General features: G+C 40.4%; 1 long non-coding RNA gene across 2 annotated transcripts in view; it reads right to left on the reverse strand.

Moving 5' to 3' along the window:
* Positions 1–4,764: 4,764 nt before the first annotated feature.
* The window catches only part of LOC138989166 (uncharacterized), a 51,720-nt gene continuing 32,822 nt past the window's right edge, over positions 4,765–23,662 (reverse strand). Inside the window, exons 2-3 of one of the 2 annotated variants that reach the window (XR_011465377.1) lie at positions 19,403–19,511; positions 4,765–5,388 (exon numbers count right to left, since the gene is read on the reverse strand). This is a non-coding gene — a long non-coding RNA (uncharacterized lncRNA). Of the gene's footprint in view, positions 5,389–11,632; positions 11,903–19,402; positions 19,512–23,662 lie in introns of those variants that run through there. The other variant, XR_011465378.1, reaches the window with a different exon arrangement.

Raw genomic sequence — 23,662 nt, forward strand, 5'->3', positions numbered from 1 at the left:
CAATTTGTCATCCTTTCGTCCATGAAGTGACAATTGCTGTAGACCTACTTGGTGCTTGGCAATATGACTGTGAGTTCAGAGTGCTCTTCTGGAATCTTCCACTTCCTCTTATTTAAAGTAAAGAATGATCCAGAGACCTCACCATAAAGTATTGTTACTAACACATATAAACTTGTTGATTCTCTTAGTTTTGGTAAAAGCATGCATGTGTATTCCTGAGTTCAGATCTGTGAATAAAAAGTGGGCAGTCTTCCAGTAGGCATTTTAATAATATCAACAGGGGCATTTCAGTCAGTCAGCATTGCTTTGATTTCTAATTTTGCCAGCTCTCTTTTGCTTGATGCAGGGTACCATTTCCCAGCCAGTAGACTTTCTTCCCTGATGTTCTTATGTGTATGTGTAAGAAAGAGAGAGAACTTTCTCTCCACTGTGCCACTGCTTTATGAACTTGCATTGCTCACAAAATTAATGTATAAACAGGAGTAGAAAAAAATAACAAAACTAAAATTAGTCTTGTTTCCTACTTTTTAGCAGCAGTGATATGATTTGCTAGAGGAGGAAATTGGAACTGTGAACTCAAACTAAACTTTTGAATTATCTGATGATTTCACTCATCCTAACCCTAGGGAGGAACTCTGTGAGCCCGGGGATAGTTTCATGCAAAACATAGTCCAGTTTCAAATGCTTCCTGCCAATTCTGAACAAGCATAAATTGTGTTTATTTCTCAAACATTTAGGTTGGCAATCTTAATTTAAAATATGCTGCCCATAATTTCATCACTTATGTATTCGTTAACTAAACTGGTAATGGTATCAAAACAAAATTGAGTTCCAATTTAGTTTTGCAAGCATATTTTTCACCACCTAAAACAGTTGTACAGCTAAGTACAAATATGGAGCATTCTTTGAAGAGATAATTACCATTACCAAGGAGAAGGCAATGGCACCCCACTCCAGTACTCTTGCCTGGAAAATCCCATGGACGGAGGGCCTGGTGGGCTGTAGTCCATGGGGTTGCTAAGAGTCAGACACGACTGAGTGACTTCACTTTCACTTTTCACTTTCATGCATTGGAGAAGGAAATGGCAACCCACTCCAGTGTTCTTGCCTGGAGAATCCCAGGGACGGGGGAGCCTGGTGGGCTGCCGTCTATGGGGTCACACAGAGTCAGACATGAATGAAGCGACTTAGCAGCAGCAGCAGCAGCAAATTAAGCCAGTGTTTGAGTATTCTTTCAATCTTCTGATGGCACATTATTTCTGACTTTAACTGATAAGGGGCTGACTTATCTGCTTCTGGGTAAATGACTTATCGATAACTTTAATTGAATCCATTATTCCTTCTGAAACTGTGCTCTTTTTGTTTCTTGATTTGTACTATCTTCACGACATCTCAGTTGTTAAATAGGTGTTTAGGGTTATCACCTCTGGGAGAGTTTCTGTGGAAAACACTCAATACATTGGAAGTAGCTAGAGAATGACTTATTCTGCTCTGATTTTGTAACCTTACGCAAACATTTACTATCAAAATTCAACATGGATGCTTTATGGTGGAAAAATTCCATGTAAGTATTAGGAGGGATACATCTTTCTATTTCTGGTTAATTGTTTTCCAAAGCTGTTGTAACTGTTCTAAGTTTGTAGGATGCTTCACAATAGAAAAATGGTTCTCAGATCAGAAATTAGTGCATTGCGTTCCCATCATTGGAGATGCCCAAGGAGTGTAAGTATTTTATAGATGGACCAGACTTGCTGTAAAGTAACCTGTATAACTTTATTTGACTTTTTCCCACAGTTATACAGAAAACCTTTTACTCCCTGATGGAAATAGTATTCCAAGAAACACATTTCAAGAAACACTGCTTTTTTTTTTTTTTTTTTTTAACGCTTAAAACTCTTTTACCAGTATCTGTGTAACTGTCGTTGTTGTTTGGTGATTAAGTCATGTCTGAGTCTTTTGCAACCCCATGGACTGTAGCCCGCCAGGCTCCTCTGTCCATGGTATTTCCCAGACAAGAATACTGGAATGGATTGCCATTTCCTTCTCCAGATCTGTGTAATTTCTATATGTCAAACATAGTGCACAAAAAGCTGCCTCTGATCAGCAAACTTTAAAATACAATGTATATTCCCCATTAAATGGCCTTTTCTTCCATTCAGAAAATGGACTTGATGATACCTCCCAAATAATGCCAGATGGTTAAAATTAGGGTGCTGAGGAAAAATCCAACAATGAAATGTTCCCCAGGCTTTTAGCATTTTCACTAAGTTACAAATCAAATTGATATATGCCTAAAATGACTCTTAGTTTCTTACTGAAAGGACCAGTATTCCTAGGGATGTGAGGATTCATACTCCCTCCTTCAATGAGCTGTGACATTTGAAGTTCTATTTCTTCTTAAAGATCATCCTTCTTGCCAGAAAAGTTTCAGTACATTCATATAACTAAAAAAATGACAGTTGTTCCTTGCTCTGTTTTGACTTTTCCTTAAACTGATGTTATGTTTCAACACAAATTTACTGTTTTCCTCTTACACAAGTGAGTTCTTACTTTACATGAGACTGACATTTTCAGGAGCCTTTGGGATGTTAGTGGAAATATCAGTAGCATGAGACAGGCATCAGTGTTCAAGCATTCCTGTCCCCTGTTTGCTCTTGTGAGCAAACAAGTCCACTGAATTTCTCACCAAGTCTTCACATTGTAGGAACCAACACAACAAAAAGTAGCCGGACTTAAAATACCTGGCTCTGGGACTTCCCTGGTGGTCTAGTGGCTAAGACTCCCAGTGCCAGGGGTTGGGTTTGATCCCTGGTCAGGGAACCAGATTTCACATGCCTCAACCAAAGATCCTGTGTGCACTGCAACTGAGACCCAGTGCACCCAAATAAATAAAAATTATCAAAAAAATCTGGCCCTAAATAGAGGACTTGGGAAATAGAATAATGTCAAATGGAAGAGCTGGAAGTCACCTCAGAAATCATCCAATTCAGAGGTTCTCCTGGGCAACTTGGAAGCAAACAAACCAGCAAGCAAAGGTACGATACTTAAGGGCTCAGCTCACAAAATTCAGATTCAGTCGAGCTGGGGTGGTCTAACATCTGGGATTTAATAGATTTTAAAACTCTCCTGTGGGAAGGAAAGATCAAGTGCAGAGAGGGTTGAAGGCAATTAATCTCACAAGCCTCCTCGTTTTATAAGTGAGGAAATTTTTAAGCAATTAAGTGATTTACACGCTTGCGTGAGTGCGTGCTAAGTCGTTTCAGTCGTGTCTGACTCTTTGCGACCCCAGAGACTGTAGCCCCCCAGGCTCCTCTGTCCATGGGATTCTCCAGGCAAGAATACTGGAGTGAGTTGCCATGCCCTTCTCCAGGGGATCTTCTGGATCCAGGCATCAAACCTGCATCTTTTATGTCTTCTGCATTGGCAGGTGGATTCTTTACCACTAGCACCACCTGGGAAACCCTTACTTGCCTACTGTTGCTGAATTAATTAGTTCATTCAAATCATAAAACAGATCTTCTGACTCTTAACCAGTGCCCTTTTCACCCTACAGACCGCCTCTCCAGGCCTCTCTCTCTAGCTGTGTTACCTGGGAGAGTCACCCGACCTATTACCTTGTCAATCGCACTTAACAAGGGTCATTTTAGGATCAGACGATCAATGGAAAACATGCCTGTGCAAGCTTAGATGGTATTGCTATTTCATCATCAATGATCCAAATCAATTTGTTCATTTGCATTAATTAACAGAATGTTTCCCACAAACTTTCACTTGAAAAAGTTCTTTCCTCAATTTTGGTTTTTTTTTTTTATTATTTTTTTATTTTAAACTTTTTAGTTTGTACTGGGGCATAGCCGATGAAGAATGTTGTGATAGTTTCAGGAGCACAGTGAAGGGACTCAATCATATATATACACATATGCATTCTCCCACAAACTCCCCTCCCATCTGGGCTGCCACATAACATTGAGCAGAGTTACCTGTGTGATATAGTAGCTTTCCTCAATTTTTATTTGACTTCTAAGACTACCTCTTGTCATGTTATTCACTCCTAGCTTCAGTGTCTTTCTGAATCCACTGAGAGGTTTTTACACATATGTCCCAACATCCAACCCACTCTGGCACACAAAACCTTCTTAACAGTTTATCAAAAAAAAAAAAAAAAAAAAGGGAATTCTTAAATAAGTGTGCTAGCTCCATGTCCTGGGCCATGACAGTGCTTTGAGACACAACAAAATAAGAAAGCAAGTGAAGAGAAAGCACTCTCTCCACATCTTCCCACAGGGACCCAGCCAGCAGACTTGTTTCTTTGGGATGGCCTACCCACTGCATCCCTGACCTTCAGTGTCCCCGTTCACAGCAGGTTCTCCCCACTGCTAGCCGTTCCTCCACTCATCAGAGATTCATCAACAGTTGGTCTGCCTTACGCTGAGAAGAATTCTATGCAGAGGCTGGAGGAAGGCTGTCCTTGGACAGGATTCAGTGCCAGGGCTGTCAGTGTCTCCGCAGAGCAGACGTGATGGGTTGCCTCCATACTTGAGCTCTCAGTGGTTCTTAGAGTCCTCTTTTGAATCTTGACATCAGGAGGCCAGTGGGTGTGGATGGGTTATTCAGCAGGTGGGTACTACTCTCCCACCCACTACCCTGGAAAACTGCAGAGAGTACCACTGACATAACCGATCCATGGGTGCATGGACCCAGAGACTGCTATTATTTCTAGGCCATCAGAACTTGATGCTTCACTGAGAACTATAGGGCAGCCTGCCTGCTCCTCATTACTGTGGATAATTGAAAGCTAGAAGTATGTCAGAGGGCTTCTTGTGGACTTTACTATTCACCTACCATAAAGTGATAGCAGTCAGTAGGAAAATCATTTCATGGAGGGTCCCTAGAACGTGCCAATCTAAGCAGCTAACATCAGCCTCTGTAAATCAATCATGCCATGGTTTCAGCCTCATTACTGGAATTGGTGTTCAGGCTAAAGAAGTCAGTAAATACCAGAAAGTAATCTTTATTGCAAAACAGACTGAAGTTCCAGTAAAGATGCTGTATGTGAAGAGAAATGTGCTGGTTACAGATGTCCATCAGCCCTGATCCTAGGTAGTATATATTACAAAATGAAGGCAGGTGGGGGTGGAGTACCTGCAAGAGGCAAGGACAGATGCTCTTAGCAAGCCATTCCAATCAAAATCAAACTTAAATGTTCCCAAGGGGTATGCCATGACTGGGTAGAATGAAATCAGACAGACTGGATTTTTTAAACTGTTTTAGTTGACAGTCTTCTCCAGATAAACAAACAAAACAGGCTCCATTTTAATTTAAAAGCCTTCATCTATGACTCTGTGCCTTGGGCAGAGCAGGTGTCCAGCGATGTGAGCTACACAAATCCTATAGATATGAAGAGGAAAGGGTGTATCATTTTTGCTGTTATTATTGTTCTTTTTTAAAAAACATTTATTTTTTAATTGAAGGTTAATTGATTTACAGAATTTTATTGTTTTCTGTCAAACCCCAACATGAATCAGCCATAGGTATACATATATCCCCTCCCTCTTAAACCTCTCTCCCATCTCCCTCCCCATCCCCACCTCTAGGTTGATACTGAGTCCCTGTTTGAGTTTCCTGAGACATATAGCAAATTCCCGTTGGCTATCTATTTCACATATGGTAATGTAAGTTTCCATGTTATTCTTTCCATACTTCTCACCCTCTCCTCCCCTCTACCCATGTCCATAGGTCTATTCTCTATGCCTGTTTATCCTTTGCTGCCCTGCCAATAAATTCTTCAGTACCATTTTTCTAGATTCTGTATATATGTATTAGTATATTGTCTTTCTCTTTCTGACTTACTTCACTCTGTATGATAGGCTCTAGCTTCATCTACTTCATTAGAACTGACTCAAATGTGTTCCTTATTATGGCTGAGTAATATTCCATTGTGTATATGTACCACAACTTCTTTATCTATTTACCTGTCTATGGACAGCTAGGCTGCTTCTGTGCTCTAGCTATTGTAAATAGTGCTGCAGTGAACAATAGGATACATGTGTCTCTTTCAATTTTGGTTTCTTCAGGGTAAGTGCCTAGGAGTGGGATTTCTGGGTCATATGGTGGTTTTATTCCTAGTTTTATAAGGAAAAGAATATTTTAAAGAGCTTTCTATCAGCCTTGTTCCTCAGTTTCTGCCTCCAAAATTCAGGAAAATAACACCTGGGACTAGGAGGAGGAAAAGGGTAGTTGTTTTGCTCTAGAAATTGAATCAAGTTCCCCAAATTCTGTCCAATATCTTTTCACCATTTATTCCCTATTTTTTGTTCTCAGACAGGGGAAGCATTCATTTCAAAGTTGCTCCTTAACTATAGTTTCTAGTTGAGGCCATGGGAAATGAAGAAGAAAGCTTTCCTCTATTGTCAGAATCACAGTCCCTGCTTAACACTTCTCCAATTTGCTCTACACTGTTACCAGGTCAAAAGAAGTTGTGGTACATATATACAATGGAATATTACTCGACCACAAAAAGGAACACATTTGAGTCAGTTCTAGTGAGGTGGATGAACCTAGAGCCTATCATACAGAGTGAAGTAAGTCAGAAAGAGAAAAACAAGCATTGTATATTAATGCATATATATGGAATATAGAAAAATAGTATTGATGAATCTATCTGCAGGGCAGCAATAGAGATGCAAACATAGAGAACAGACTTGCAGACACAGCAGGGAAAGGAGAGGGTGGGATGAACTGAGAGAGTAGCACTGAAACATATCCATCACCATATGCACAATAGATAACCAGTGGGAATTTGCTGTGGGACACAGGGAGCTCAAGTCAGTGCTCTATGACAACCTAGAGGGGTGGGGTGGAGTGGGAGGTGGGAGGAAGGAGGCATATGTATTGTATACCTCTGTTTGGCTCATGTTGATATATGGCAGAAACCAACACATTGTAAAGCAATTATCCTCTAATTAAAAATAAATACATTTTTTAAAAGAACTAGAGTCTGGATTTTTCTACCCACTCATCCTGTGTTTTTATTTCTGACGTCTTATCTTTTGTGCAGCCAAAACTTCCACAGCAGCTCCTGAGCATATTCTAAAGGCTTTTTAAAAATATCAGAACTCCATGCTGCTGTGTAAATTGCCCAGCAAGAGAGACATGGTGTATCAGGGTCCAAATCCCTCAGCTGGAGAATGAGGCACTACCCAGATTTCTCCAGGCCTGCCAGGTGGGCCTCTGTGGCTAGATTGGATTTGATGCTGCAGCTCAATGGTGAGGTGGGCAACTACTGAGCAAAAGAATCCACTTAGATTATTCATGGCCAAGTCTCACAAGATTCAAACACATAGATGCTATGAGCAGCCCTCAAAGGGTCCAGGGAGTTTAATTCTGAGTTATTATAGTGTTAAGCCTAGAAAATTTATCTAAAAAAATTTGAGGGGTGTTTGCTCTTGTTTTCAGAGTGGAGGAATAGAGGTAGAATCCTTAAGGAGAAATGCTGGTTTGGGTTCAAGTTCAAACTAATGACCATCAGGAAGAAGAATAGAGGCTTATGAACAACCAGTCTTAGAGAAGCTTATCTGATTATGTGTTTGTTTTTGTGTGTGTGTGTGCCAGTACCATGCTGTTTTAATTACTGTAGCTTTTCTGAGGAGTCTGAAATCAGGAGCATGATACCTCCAGCTTTGTTCTTTTCTCTACAGACTGTCTTGGCTGTTTGGGGTCCTTTGTGGTCCCATGTAAAATTTAGCATTATTTGATACAATTCTGGGGAAAATGTCAAGGGTATTTTGATAAGAATTGCACTAAATACATAGATTACTTTGGGTAGTATGGGTATATTAACAACATTAATTCTTCTAATCCATGAACAAGGGATATCTTCCCATCTATTTGTACTGTCTTCAATTTCCTTCATCAATGTCTCATAGTTTTCAGAGTATAGGTCTTTCATATCCTTAGTTAAGTGTATTCCAAGGTACTTTATTGTTTTTGATGCAATTATAAATAGGATTGTTTTCTTGAATTCTCTTTCTAGTAGTTTACTATTAGTGTATAGAAAAGCAACAGATTTCTGTTATATGTTAATCTTGTATCCTGCAATTTTACTGGATTCATTTATTGATTCTATTAGTTTTTTGGTGAAGACTTTAGGGTTTTCTATTTGCTCTATACAAAGAGTGACAGTTTTACTTCCCCTATTTCAATTTGGATGGAAGAGGCTGTGCAAAAAGTCATCAGAGGTAGGAGGGAGGGGGATAAGGGGGTATTAGACTAGGATGGCAGCTAAAGAGGAGGTAGATGGTGAGGAGTCAGTTGAAGACCCAGGAAAGACAAGAGGGTGCTGGGGTTAGGGAGCCAACGGAGGTGGGTAGTATGGGGCTGGAGCTCAGAAGTGGGGTCTGTTCTGAGGAATAAAGAAGGTGTGGAATGCACACACACACACACACACACACAGAGTGGAATACTACTCAGCCATAAAAAAGAATGAAATTTGCTTTTTGCAACAAAATGCATGTACTTGGAAGGTAATATGCTAAGTTAAATAAGTCAGACAGAGACAGACAGATACTGTATGATATGGAATAAATGAATGAAGTGGAATACTGTATGATTCCACTTACATGTGGAATCTGAAAAATAAAACAGCCTAGTGAATATAACAAAAAAGTTATATTTAGAGACAATAAACTAATGGTTACCAATGGGGAAAGGAAAGGTTGGGAGAGGCAAGACAGTGGTAGAGGATTAGGGGTACAAACTATTATGTATAAAATAAATAAGCTACAAGGATATATTGCACAACACAGAGAATATAGCCAATATTTTATAGTAACTACAAATGGAGTAGAAGTTTTTAAAATTGTAAATCACTATGTTGTACACTAGTAACAAATAATACTGTACATACCTATACTTTAAACAAATCCAAAAAAATTTAAAAAGAAAGAAGATATCTTATATTTCTAAATCATTTTTTGAGTGCTGTCACTATTTCTAAATTTTTCCCATTCTGACTTTTATTGTTCGTTTATCTCTTGTATTATATTCTCAATTTTTAAAAGATTTTTGAAATAGTATATTATATATTTTATTTTTAAGTGTGAATATAGTATTTAACTTACTATTGTTCATTTTAATGTGAATTTATTTTTCCTAGTGTTTATTTTTATTTTTTTTAATTGGAAAATATTTTATTTTATTTTTTTTTTAATTTTTTAAATTTTATTTTGTTTTTAAACTTTAAAAAATTGTATTAGTTTTGCCAAATATCGAAATGAATCCACCAGCAAGCTTCAAGACAGAGTTAATAACTGCACAATTTCCTTTCAAGTTCTTGTGTAGTGTTAAAAAGAAGGACGGATTTTTTTCCTGAAATTTTCTAGCTCTTTTTCCTCCCCAGTTTTTATCTGGACTGTCTCCTTCCTTCAACACTATTGTCTCTGTCCTCAATTTTTCAGTTCAGTTCAGTTCAGTCACTCAGTTGTGTCTGACTCTTTGCTACCCCATGAATCGAAGCTCGCCAGGCCTCCCTGTCCATCACCAACTCCCGGAGTTCACTCAGACTCACGTCCATAGAGTCAGTGATGCCATCCAGCCATCTCATCCTCTGTCATCCCCTTCTCCTCCTGCCCCCAATCCCTCCCAGCATCAGAGTCTTTCCCAATGAGTCAACTCTTATATCTAATTGTTTCTCTTCAATATGTGTTTCTGTTATGAACAGCATCGTGACTAGTACACGTAGAGAGTTCACAAGTGCTAGCCTGCTTCAGTCCCTCCTGTCCTCATCCCCAGGCTGTAAGTACTACTATTGGGTTGGGTAAAATCTCTCCCAGTTTCTCAAACTAGCATTCTGCACTTATCTACAAGTGAGGACGTGAGAACTCTCTTAATCTCAGGTGTGACAGACGTCTTATTCTTCCCTCTGTTTCTCCCCACGTGGAAGCTGAAACATCTAGTTTTTGTGGTTATTGGTAATCTGTTCCCATCTGCTTGTATTTGGAGGAGGGCATGGCAACCCACTCTAATATCCTTGCCTGAAGAATCCCCATGGACAGAGGAGCCTGGTTGGCTACAGTCCATGGGGTGGCAAAGAGTCAGAATGACTGAGCGACTAAGCACACACACTTGCTTGTATTTTGGTGTTAATGGGGATACTCTGTCAGATTTTTGTGTTGTTCATGAGTTTTTTCTTTTTTTTTTATTTTCTTATCTAGCTGTACCTTTTTAACGTGACATCTAGAAAGATCCAAAAATCATGTTGCCACCTCTGGCCCAATGATCTTAGATTTTCTCTAAATAAATTAATAGTTTTTGAGTGTTTATATGTCCTGTGCTCTACTGTGCTGTGCTTAGTTGGTCAGTCGTGTCCAACTCTTTGTGACCCTATGGATTGTAGCCCACCAGGCTCCTCTGTCCATGGGGATTCTCCAGGCAAGAATACTGGAGTGGGTTGCCATGTGCTCCTCCAGGGGATCTACCCAACCCAAGGTTCAAACCCACGTATCCTGCATTGCAGCAGGATTCTTTATGGTCTGAGCCATCAGGGAAGCGTGTGTGTGTGTGTGTGTGTGTGTGTGTGTGTGTGTGTGTGTGCATGTACGTCGTTGCTCAGTCATGTCCAGCTCTTGTGACCTCATAGACTGTAGCCTGCCAGGCTCCTCTGTCCATGGGATTCTCCAGGCAAAGATACTGGAGTGGGTTGCCATTTCCTGCTCCAGGGGATCTTCCCAACCCAGGAATTGAACTTGGGTCTCCTGCATTGCAGGCAGACTCTTTACCGACTCAGCAACAAGGGAAGCCCAGGGAAGCTTAGGCACAGTTTTTGCTGGATTTCTATGGATTAACTATTTTAATCCTCACACCATCTTTCTAAAGTAGAATTTCTTATTATCGTCATATTATAGATGGTAAAACAGAGGCACAAAAAGTTTGAACAGTTTGCCATGGTCACACAGAGGTAAGTGGGTACCAGTCCAGAGGTGGGTGTCAGCTACTCTGTCTTCAAATGTTTAACATCAGGAAGAAATTTCTTTCAAAGATGGTCTAGAGGGCACGCTTTATTTTTCAAGTACTATCACTAGGGTAGAATATGCATTTAAAAATTAATATGGAGAACTTCCCTGGCAGTCCAGTGTTTGAGACTTTGCCTTCCAATGCAGGTGCATGCATGCATGCTAAATCACTTCAGTCATGTTTGACTCTCTGAGACCCTAAGGACTGTAGCCCACCAGGCTCCTCCGTCCATGGGATTCTCCAGGTAAGAATACTGGAGGGGGTTGCCATGCCCTCGTCCGGGGGGGATCAAATCTCATCTCTTGTGTCTCCTGCATTGACAGCCGGATTCTTTACCATTAGTGCCACCTGGGAAGCCCCGAGCACAGGTGGTGCTGGTTCAACCCCTTGTTGGAAAGCTAAGATCCCACGTGGCTTGTGGCCAAGAAACCAAAACACAGAACAGAAGCAATGTTGTAACAAATTCAATAAAGACTTTAAAAATGGTCCACATAAAAAAATCTTTAAAATTTTTTAAAAATAAAAATTAAACTAGGATTTATAGAGCACAGTTAAATGCAATCCTTGGTCATTCCTCACATGATATGAGTCAAGCTAGAAAACTGTCCTTGTTACACAACTATCTCTGCTCATAGCTTTTCCTCCACTTCCACCAGTGATAGAAAATGGCCTCAAGGGCGGGTAGGGAGTCGTGGCAACCTTAATTCAGTCACCTGACCCTGAGCACCAGCATGTTTTCTGCCAGGTTTTCTGGAGTGTGAAAAGGTGAGTTGTGCAAGTCGCAGGAAAATCAATGTTCTCACCTCACCAGAAACTCTGGGCTGCTCCTGCATGGCTGAAGGCCACCACGATTTCAGGAGAACAGCTTCTTTCTTGACTCATACAACTGGGTCTTGACTTGCAATAAACAGGGGTTAATTTAGACAGACATCAGAAAACCATTCAGGCCCCCAGCCAGAGAGAGAGCCGAGAAAACTTGACAACTAGCAGCTTCTGCAGAACGAGGCTGTTGCTGGTGTTGCACTTGTCTGTGACTTACTCTGGGATGTTTGCCACTTTTTTAATTTGCCCATCTCCCCAAGCAGCCTATAGCTAGGAGAGTTTTAAACTTACATTTCCATACACTCTTTTAGAACAAAGAATACATGGCTTTTCTAGTTCCTAAAGACAGCAACACCTGTAGGCTTTGAGGGTACAGTGGGACAACAAGAAAGAAAGAATTAGAGAATGGGTAGACTCTCCACACACCACTCCTCTGGGACCCCTTAGTGTATAACTTAGAGCCATTGTGGAAGTGCATACGGTAGAGTATAGCACTCCTGGAAAGGGGTCATGCAGAGGCGTAGGTTCTGAGTGAGGGCATCACAGAAGAGGAGGCAGTGCTGTGAGTGAAATAGCAGCTGGGCGCATCTATGCAAAGTATATGCATTTCATTCAGAGGCTGTTTCTTCCAGTGACCTGCTCCTCTAGGAGTTCTGTTTCTTGTTCTCTGTTTATATTTTGATGCCCTAATTATTGGACAGCAAGGAGATCAAACCACTCAATCCTAAAGGAAATTAACCCTTAATATTCATTGGAAGGACTGATGCTGAAGCTGAAGCTCCAATAATTTGGTCACCTGATGCAAAGAACTGATTCATTAGAAAAGACTCTGATGCTGGGAAAGATTGAATGCAGGAGAAGGGGGCGACAGAGGATGAGATGGTTGGATAGCATCATAGACTCAGTGGACATGAGTCTGAGCAAACTCTGGGAGAAAGTGACGGACAGGGAAGCCTTCATGGGGTTGCAAAGGGTCCGACATGACTTAGCGACTGAACAATGACAACGTTTGAAAGAGATGGGGAATATATTGTCAGAAGGAGATGAAACTATTAGATAATTAGATTACATCTAGCCAGAAGATGGAGCCAAACAGCACTTTAATTTTTCCTCTTCAATTGTTCATTGCTCCAGGGACTTCACTGACAGCCCAGTGGTTTAGACTTCACTTTCCAATGAAAGGGTGTAGTTTTGATCTCTGGTTGGGGACCTAAGATCCCACATACCTTGTGGGTTAAAAAACCAAAAAACATAGAACAAAAGCATATTGTAACAAATTCAATAAAAACTTAAAAAATAGTCCACATCAAAAAAATCTTTTAAAAATTGCCCATTGCTCCAAATTGGCACCATCTCATCTCAGTGTAAAGGATTTCCTCCTTTTCTGACTTATTCCCTCTTGCTCACCTCCCCTGACAGTCCAGACCACCTGATCCCTGGTTCTAGGTATCCCTGTTGTGAGAATCTTTGCCACAGCAGTTTCACTACACAACTAATTGGCCATAAGTTAATTTTGCTGTAAAAGAGAAGATAACTGTTTGATAGTCTGGTTTGACAGTCTGGTTACAACTGATTGACAGTTTGGTTTCATGTCTCCATAAATACAGAGCTCCCATATTTTTATACTATATAAATCTTAGGGCTCGTAATTGTCTAGACAGTGACAAGGAGACATGACAGTCTTAAAATAGTGGATAAAAACTACATATCAGTTCAGTTCAGTTCAGTCGCTCAGTCATGTCCAACTCTTTGCTACCCCATGAATCGCAGCATGACAGGCCTCCCTGTCCATCACCAACTCCTGGAGTTCACTCAAACTCATGTCCATCGAGTCAGTGATGCCATCCAACCATCTCACCCTCTGTCGTCCCCTTCTCCTCCTGCCCCCAATCCCTCCCAGCATCAGAGTCTTTTCCAATGAGTCAACTCTTCGCATGAGGTGGCCAAAGTAGTGGAGTTTCAGCTTTAGCATCATTCCTTCCAAAGAAATCCCAGGGCTGATCTCCTTCAGAATGGACTGGTTGGATCTCCTTGCAGTCCAAGGGACTCTCAAGAGTCTTCTCCAACACCACACTTCAAAAGCATCAATTCTTCAGCGCCCAGCTTTCTTCACAGTCCAACTCTCATATCCATACATGATCACAGGAAAAACCATAGCCTTGACTAGACGGACTTTGTCGGCAAAGTAATGTCTCGGCTTTTGAATATGCTATCTAGGTTGGTCATAACTTTCCTTCCAAGGACTAAACGTCTTTTAATTTCATGGCTGCAGTCACCATCTGCAGTGATTTTGGAGCCCCCAAAATAAAGTCTGACACTGTTTCCAGTGTTTCCCCATCTATACATATACCTACTTATAAAAGCACAGTGATAAGAAAACTTACTGGAAGTGTGAAATAATAGTTTAAAGCCAGCCTGCACATTATACTAGACTGGACTAGAAAATAACATATCTGTTTGCAAATCCTTCAGTGAGTAAATCCCTCCCACTCATTAAAATTAAAAATTTACCAAGCTACGATAAATATAAAAGAGGCAGCTGGTAATTCACAATGGTCTGCAAGAGCATTAATTATCGATTCTTTGGCTGATTTCAATACAGCAGCTTGCCCTCTCATGCCACCTTTACCCAATTTATCACACAATATTAGAAGTTGGAGCCAAAGAGGAATCAGTCTCCTCCTGTGATCCAAAAAAGAAATGGCTACATGATTCCTGATGAAAACAAGTTTCTTGAAAATGGTGAAGACTTTTTGCTATTTTGATAGTGGAGACTATGGTATAGATAGAATTTTGATATTCAACACAGAATCTGGCTTAGACAATTTGGCACATAGAGGGACTGGGCATGTGATGGAACATTTAAATGTCATCCAGGTATGCACTACCAATTATTCACATTATATATGGATAAGAAATAGCAGCATCTCTCTTGTGCTCATTATACTTCCAAGGAAATCTAAAGAGACTTAACAGTAGTCTTGTTTTTTAATATCTTAACTTACATCTGATATTAGATCTCAAATCCTTAATGATCAACTTTGATAAAAGAAGTATCAATGCTTTCTCTAAGGTACACCCAAATACAATTATAATCATGAATGAACACACATTTAACTGTATTCAAATAATTTTTGTATTTTCACTTTTCATGATAAAATCTCGTTCAGTTCAGTCGCTCAGTCGTGTCCGACTCTTTGCGACCCCATGAATTGATTTTCATTATTAATTTTTCATGTTTCCATTACATCCTTTTCAATGTCTCTCTTGTATGTTTATTTTTGTTATTATATGTTTTAAGGCAAAATTGTCTTTTGGCCACTAAGTTGTGCAAGACAAATGATTGTAGCAAAAATGCTTAGAGTGAAAATACCAGATACACTTTTCACCCCTCCAACCCTTCCCCAGGGTATTGGACTTCAGTTATGTTGCTCCATCTTGATTTCTCACCTCTTTCTCAAAGAGCTGGGGAAGTTGAGGACAGGTTGGAAGGCCTTAAGTTCTTCGGATACATTGTAGTAAAATATATACTGGTAAACACACCCTTATTTATTATAATATGACCACATCTTTCAGCATAACACCAGGACATTATTATAATATGTTTCCTTTTTTCTGTTGTGTCAAATATCTACTTTAATTGCTCTTGTTTGGCAAGGGTAGTGCTCAGGGAGAGAGAAGAGCCCCCTTCTGCCCTGCTCCCAAGAAGTGGGTTCAAAAGTGGGAGGAGAGCCCCTCCTATCTTGTGCACACTTGCAAGTCCAGCACCAGCACATCATTAAAGCTCACCAGAGAATAGTTCTTACAAAAGCTAGAAAACGCAGGTTGCAAAGTTTTTCCTGCTTGCTAATGCAGAGAAGATACAGAATATGCTGTTTATGCAAAACAGACCATCTAGTTTAAAAAAAAACTGAACTGGGGGCAGTTTCAACCTTTTCTGCTCATAGGTTTTCCTGCTTTTCTCCAGGAACCATCTTTGTAAATCCCTGTGTAGTACCAGGTGCTTGTACATGTTAATTTCTATATCTGTGGAAGGCAATCTTTGTACATTTGAAGGCTGCTTATAATTAAAGGTATTTATACCAAGTATGAAACATATGCTGCTGCTGCTGCTAAATCACTTCAGTCGTGTCCGACTCTGTGCGACCCCATGGACGGCAGCCCACCAGGCTCCCCCATCCCTGGGATTCTCCAGGCAAGAACACTGGAGTGGGTTGCCATTTCCTTCTCCAGTGCATGAAAGTGAAAAGTGAAAGTGAAGTTGCTCAGTCGTGTCCGACTCTCAGCGACCCCATGGACTGCAGCCTACCAGGCTCCTCCATCCATGGGATTTAGTAATAGAACACTCTTTAAAAGGTTATTCCTAAATATCATATTTTCCCTAAGACATAGAATTACACTATCTATTTTTTAGAGACAACTTCAGGAATAAATGTGTCTCTAAAGCAACCAGTTGTATGTGAAGTTGGAAACACTAACCATATCATCCCTCTCCCCTTTTTCCTGATTCCTGGGAGGCTGAGGCAATATCAGTAATGGATACACTTAGATATGGGCAAGATACACATTTAACAAGCTCCACAAAGGAAAGCTTGTTTGCCACATCACTATGCTCTCCAAAGTCAGTTGGGATTATGGCAAAGGGCAACTGTAGCCATCTCTTATTTTAGTGCAGGGAAATGTCCTTGGTAGTCAGAATTACCCACTTTATACAAGGCAGTCTTCAAAATGTTTCTAAATATCATAATTCACCATTATAGAGACCATGTTATTAGAGAAAATAAAATTATTAAGCTGGAGTAAGAGGTCAGGCTGTCCAGTATTAACATGCCGTAACAACACAGAAGAAGTTGCAGTAAAGTAACCTGACCTTCCTGTTACAAGTGAAAATCAGGGTAAGCTTTTACTGTTATATTAACAATTATGTAATCCTCTAAAGGTGGCTTTTATGACATGAAGGATTCAACATTTTTAGTCCATATTGTGTGCATCTGTGCTAAGTTGCTTCATTTGTGTTTGGCTCTTTCCAACCCCATGGACTGTAGCCCAGGCTCCTCTGTTCATGGGATTATCCAGGCAATAATATTTGGAGTGGGTTGTCATGCCCTCTTCCAGGGGATATTCCCCACCCAAGGATGGAACCCACATCTCCTGTGGCTATTGCATTGTAGGCAGATTCTTTACCGCTTAGCCACCAGGGAAGCCCTTAGTCCACATTAGGACCATTCTTAAATTGAATCTTTTCTCTCATGAGTAGAATGACATCTAAATGAGTAGAATGACACCTTTCTAAAAGGTGCTCCCTTGGGAACTAATGACCATAATGAACATATATAGTTGACCAGTTGTTACAGAGAAATAATTCCATTTGCTAAGCACTTCTTGATCACCTACTGTCAAACATGGTGAGACAAGATGAATAAAAGATCCAGAATCTGCCTTTCAGAAGGATATAATCTTTCTGAGAAAACAAAAAGGTTTTAAAAAATAGAAAGTAAGACAAGGTAGAATATGAAGTAGAAATAATAAATGCTACAGGAGAGATTGCAATGAAAAGGAATGTTAGGGGAGGCCCAGAGCTTGGCAAGACGGTAGGGAAACCAACATGAACAAAATGCTACTGGGCAAAAGAGCATGGCAGGTTTAGGACACAGTGATGAACCTTGGGAAATGAAGCTATTACCAGGAGAAGTGGCTAGATGATAAGCAAGTTTCATCCAAGGAAAAGGAAATTTTCAACTGATCTCACAAACAATGAAATTATTGAAGTGAAAATGAGTTGTGCAAGCAAATGGCAGAGGCACACAGAATTAACTCAAAGATTAACTATGCTGCTGCTGCTAAGTCGCTTCAGTCGTGTCTGACTCTGTGCGACCCCATAGATGGCAGCCCACCAGGCTCCCCTGTCCCTGGGATTCTCCAGGCAAGAACACTGGAGTGGGTTGCCATTTCCTTCTCCAATGCATGAAAGTGAAAAGGGAAAGTGAAGTCGCTCAGTCGTGTTCAACCCTCAGCGACCCCATGGACTGCAGCCTTCCAGGCTCCTCCGTCCATGGGATTTTCCAGGCAAGAGTACTGGAGTCGGGTGCCATTGCATATGCAACCTGAAAACTTAGGATGGGCTTTTGCTATAATGGATTCATGAAGGAATTAGAGTTGATGGTGGAGTCCATGAGACTAGACAGAAAAAAACCAAACTGAGAACACGAGGGAAGGACTGCGTTAAGAAATGGTTCAAAGGAAACTAAGGTTCTGAAGATCAGGCCTAGGACAGTCCCTGATGGACAGTGGTTATTCAGTGGATGGTTATTTGAATGGGTAGCTAATAAGTAAAGCTCAGATGCTGATCCTGGGTGATCAAGACATTGATAGACAGTAAGTGATTCATGGGGTCGGACATGACTGAGCGACTGAACTGAACTGAACTGAAATGATGGATAGTAGTGTCATAAGCACCCTCAAAGTGGCTCAGCTATCTCTGAGATGACCCCAAAATGATTGCTCAAGGTCAGTTCATTTAATTCAGTTTTTCAGAAATCAAATACACTAGCTTAGTGGTACATAAGAGAGCTTTTAAATATAATAGTTTTAAATAGCTTTTTTTTTTTTTAATTTTATTTTATTTTTAAACTTTACAATATTGTATTAGTTTTCCCAAATATCAAAATGAATCCGCCACAGGTATACCCACGTTCCCCATCCTGAACCCTCCACCCTCCTCCCTCCCCTACCCTCCCTCTGGGTCGTCCCAGGGCACCAGCCCCAAGCATCCAGTACCGTGCATCGAACCTGGACTGGCGACTCGTTTCATACATATTATACATGTTTCAATGCTATTCTCCCAAATCTCCCCACCCTCTCCCTCTCCCACAGAGGCCATAAGACTGATCTATACATCAGTGTCTCTTTTGCTGTCTCGTACACAGGGTTATTGTTACCATCTTTCTAAATTCCATATATATGCGTTAGTATACTGTATTGGTGTTTTTCTTTCTGGCTTACTTCACTCTGTATAATAGGTTCCAGTTTCATCCATCTCATTAGAACTGATTCAAATGTATTCTTTTTAATGGCTGAGTAATACTCCATTGTGTATATGTACCACAGCTTTCTTATCCATTCATCTGCTGATGGACATCTAGGTTGCTTCCATGTCCTGGCTATTATAAACAGTGCTGTGATGAACATTGGGGTACAACTGCCTTATGATCCAGCAATCTCACTGCTGGGCATACACACTGAAGAAACCAGAAGGGAAAGAGACACATGTACCCCAATGTTCATCGCAGCACTGTTTATAAATAGCTTTTAAATACTTCCCTTCTTGCCTAGCTGGCTTCGACGTTCATGATTTTGGAAAGATGGAGCCATATTAGGGGTTGAGAGATAGGCTAACTTTCCTCCATATTCTTCTTTTACAGAAAAGACTGTTGATTGAGCTGACTGTGCTTTCAATGAGTAAATATTTTGCATGGGCTCGTTTGCATGTGAACATGTTCACTTTACACTGAACAGCATGCGATTTTGCCTGAATATAATAAGCTGTTCCCATCAGGGCAGTTCTGCTCACCTTCGTAGCCTTCAGAATAGCTGTCACTCCTTCTCTCTTCCTGCTCCTGGTCTTAAATCATTTCTTTTTTGTTATCGCTTTGGCTGAAAGCTCCCATAATAGCTTCTTCCTTAAGCACAGGGACATGGAAATCAGTGCAACAGTCACAATAGCCTAGCTGGTGTGAAGGACGGGAAAGACCAGGCAGTGATGAGAAACAAGCCAACGCACAGTATTACATTAGCAGAGAAGATACAGGCTACTGCCTCGTTCTTGAAACTCTACACCCTGTTTTATTTTCAAGTTTATAACTTCGCAACATTTCTTTGCAAGGGAATACTTTTTGTAGAAAAGCCAAAACAAGCAGTATTTAATCTGAGACTAGAGATCTCTAATACTTTTATATTTCTTCCATCGTTACATGTTGGTGGTGCCATTTAGTTGGTTATTCCTGGATCCATTGTTTTTAGGTAGTTACTGTATCTTTAGTTCTAATTAAAAACCTCTCGAGGGGAGGATTTGAAAGCTATGAAGGTGCTGCCACCTTGAGGATTCTTCCCGTCCATTTAGAGATTCATCGGTTCAAACAAGAGTCACCAAGCTGTGGTCTCTTTCATTCTATAAAGAAACTGAAGTAAACTATAGTTCTCCCATTTGGGATATTGCAGAACATGGAGACACACATCTTGATGGCTAATGGCGCTTTATACTCTTAAGCTGGATGTTTCAGAATCAGGTACTACAAGCATTGATGTGAAGTGGTCTTTCACATTTTCCTTACTGGTGACTTTTGGACTCACATGAACTTTATCATGCAATTTCTCACCTTTACTTTCTATAAACAAGATAAAATCATTGGAGAAAGAAGATAGGGTATTATTTCATTCCAATTGAAATGGACCCTATGATCCTTGCCTGTCCCCACCCCCATGTCCTCTGCCTGCCTTTTGTCTGTGGAAAACTTAAGTCAAAGAATAATTTTAATCAGGGAAATGCAGAAGCAAAGGAAAACAGTCAAGGGAGACCAAATAAGAATAATGTCGTCAATAGGCATAGTCAAGGACCGTTAGTCATTTCTCAAGGGCTACAGATAATGAGGTTTTCCTGGTAGCTCAGATGGTAAAGAATCTGCCTGCAATGCAAGAGACCTGGGTTCAATCCTTGGGTCAAGAAGATCCCCTGGAGGAGGAGAGCATGACAACCCACTCCAATGTTCTTGCCTGGAGAACTCCATGGAAAGAGAAGCCTGAAGGGCTACAGTCCATGGGGTTACAAAGAGTCGGACACAACTGAGCAACTTTCACTTTCATAGATAATATTCTGAGCCACATCCCGTGAGTTCTTTTATAGATACTAAAACACCAGGTAGGAGAAGTTAACTACATGATCTACCCACAATAGAAGCTGTCACAATTTTGAGAATTGGCCTCAAAGAAATGGGAACAAATGGACCCTGGAACTTAAGATTAACTGTACCTAAAACAACCAAGATGACTCTGATCAGACTAATGATGACCAATTTAAAGATGACTGTCACAGCTGACTGTGCTGTTTCTACCTGTAGCCCCTTTCTTCTGTCTCTTGCCCCACTGGTTGCCAGTGGGTGGTGGGAGTCAGCCTTTGGACTGTCCCCCTTCCCCCCTCCCCAGATGCAGCATCTGCAATAGCAAACTGTCCTTTCCACCAAGCTGGCCTGTTTATTGGCTTTTGAGCAACAAGCAATGTGACCCACTCACCTTTTGGTAACAATTGACACTAATAACTAACAAAGTACAGATATAGTCACAGAAAGAGAATGACAAAACCCTAACCTTTCCAACTCTTCCAAATGCTATCAATTCTTTCAGCATTAAAGCTGTAACTAGGCCAACGGTGCTCTAAAAAATCCCCTGCTCAGAAAACAGAGGAGTTATGGATGGTATCTCTCACTCCTAGATTTATGAAAAGGGGCAGGATGGTTGCCAAATCCATTATCATCTACAAATGAAAAGATAAGGATATATTACCAAAGGTATTCTTTATTGACTAGTCCTCATTTGATGAGCTTTAGTTCTATGTATACCAGTTTGATGTATTTTTTTTAAAAAAAAGCTTATACAGTCTGTTAATTCAGGGGATTTTTTCTATTTCTTGGCTTTCAGGACTCTTTCTCATTAACCCTTTAGTACTTTCCTTGTGAATTCTTCAGGATTGTGTTTACCAAGATGCCTGCTTCCGGCATGCTGAGGAAAGGAAGACTTGAACTTCTACTGAACCTGAGGCCTCAGCACAGCTATGGGGGCAGAAATGGTTCCATTTCCCCCATTAAAAAGCTTTCATTTGCAAAAGCCACAGATGAAATTTCATCTGCTTTGCATCAGTGTAGTTTATAACTTGAAAGAACTTGGCATCACCACCTTAAATCCCATTATTGGTATTTCCCCCTTTGAGGGGAAATAATACATTTACGGCTTGGTTTTTGTTTATTTAGATTTTGTTTAAAAAATAAATCACGGGGTGCCTTCACATTCTTCACCCCTCATTCAAAAGCTTTATTCTGGGCTGCTCTGAACTGATCATCTCTGGGATGATAGCCATATGTGGTTTTTTTGTTTGTTTGTTTTTGGTCTCCATGTGCTTTGCCAAGCAACCTGGGACTCTGTTGGCACTTACAAACACCCTCTTGGATTGCTGAATCCACTTGCACCAGAAACACTGCTTTCTCTAGAGGAAAATTAAATGCCATGTTTTTTATTTTTTCCTTAGAAAATGTAATCATGGGACAAACATGCTTTCTCTTTCTGCATATTCTCATACTACAAAGATGTACCCAGTATGTACTTTTTGTTGTTATTCCTAAGTTGCCATATCCAACTCTTTGAAACCCCATGGACTGTAGCCCACCAGACTCCTCAGTCCATGGGATTTCCCAGGCAAGAATACTGGAGCAGGTTGCCATTTCCTTCTCCAGGGGATCTTCCTGACCCAGAGATCAAACCCTTGTCTCCTGAATTGGCAGGTGGATTCTTTACCACTGAGCTACCAGGAAAGCCCCAGGTACTGATTAGACCCATAAAATGTAGTTTAATTTGAGGACCCCCAAGTTATTGTGATTAAACATTGACAGCCACATGGAGGAGTCTATGGAGCTCACTGCAGGACACATCTGTTTCTGTTCAAAAAGAAGATTTTTGAGGATGAGAGCTGGTCTTTCCTATTTAGAGAGTAGTTATTTATTGATTAAGGACCTACATGAATGAGAGGGGAAAAAAGAGAAAATAAAAAAGAGGTACTTTCTGGAAGGTGGTTGAGTGCTACTAGCAGTCACCAGTGGCTTTGCTCAGAGAGTCCTAGGTGATGGGGAGGAGTCCAGTCCATTTTATCCCTTCCACAGATGGTATTAATATTTCCCAGAATTAACCATTTTCATTTCTACATGTGTGAAATGCAAAAATAGTGGTGAAATGAATACAAAATCTACTGGAATAAGCCCCCATTTCATTCTGGCATGAATTTCTTTATCTCCTCTTTTGGCTAGGTTTCTTCTCCCTGAACCAAGCCCTTGTAACTTAGCTCCTCTTAGCTGTTAGCACTTGTAACTTAACTTAGCGATCATGATCAGTATGCATCTCTGATTTAACATTCATTCTGACAGTACGGAGAAACATTTTTGGCCATAAAGTATTTGGCTGAATTGAATAGGTTTTGCCCCATAAGCGAGAGAGAGGACAAATCTTTGCCAAAAGCATAGTGGCGACATTCTTCTTTCAAATAAAATTTAAAAAGCAAAATGTTCATCTTATTCTGCAATTCTAAAAATAAAGGAAGGGGAAAATGCAATTGTTGCGGTTCTAGACAGGTGAAGTCATAAGACATAATAGATTTTGTGATTCATATTCCATAGCATGTTATCCTGCCCCAATAGCAGAAGCACTTGAAAAAATATTTAACTCAATGACAAAATTACATGCTATTTGTCCTCTCTCTCTTCTTCATCAGAAAACAGAAATAAAATGTGACTTACAAGATAAGTACGATACAGATAGTTAGAACAATGAGAATTTCAAGATAAGCAGCTGACTTAATCACATGAGTTTCTATTGCCAATCTTAGATAACAATAGAATAATGGTAACTATAAACTGGGTACTGGGTTAGAAGCTTTAGAGCTGTCATCTCATTTAGTCCTCCCAGCCTTACAAGGAAGTTGCTTTTATTTTTCCATTTTACTCTGACACTTAATGAAATGGGACAATTTGCCCAAAGTAATACAATAGGAAATGGCAGATCAGAATTCAAGTAC

The sequence above is a fragment of the Bos mutus genome, chromosome 9 (assembly GCF_027580195.1).
Source record: "Bos mutus isolate GX-2022 chromosome 9, NWIPB_WYAK_1.1, whole genome shotgun sequence".
NCBI classification, from domain to species: Eukaryota; Metazoa; Chordata; class Mammalia; order Artiodactyla; family Bovidae; genus Bos; species Bos mutus.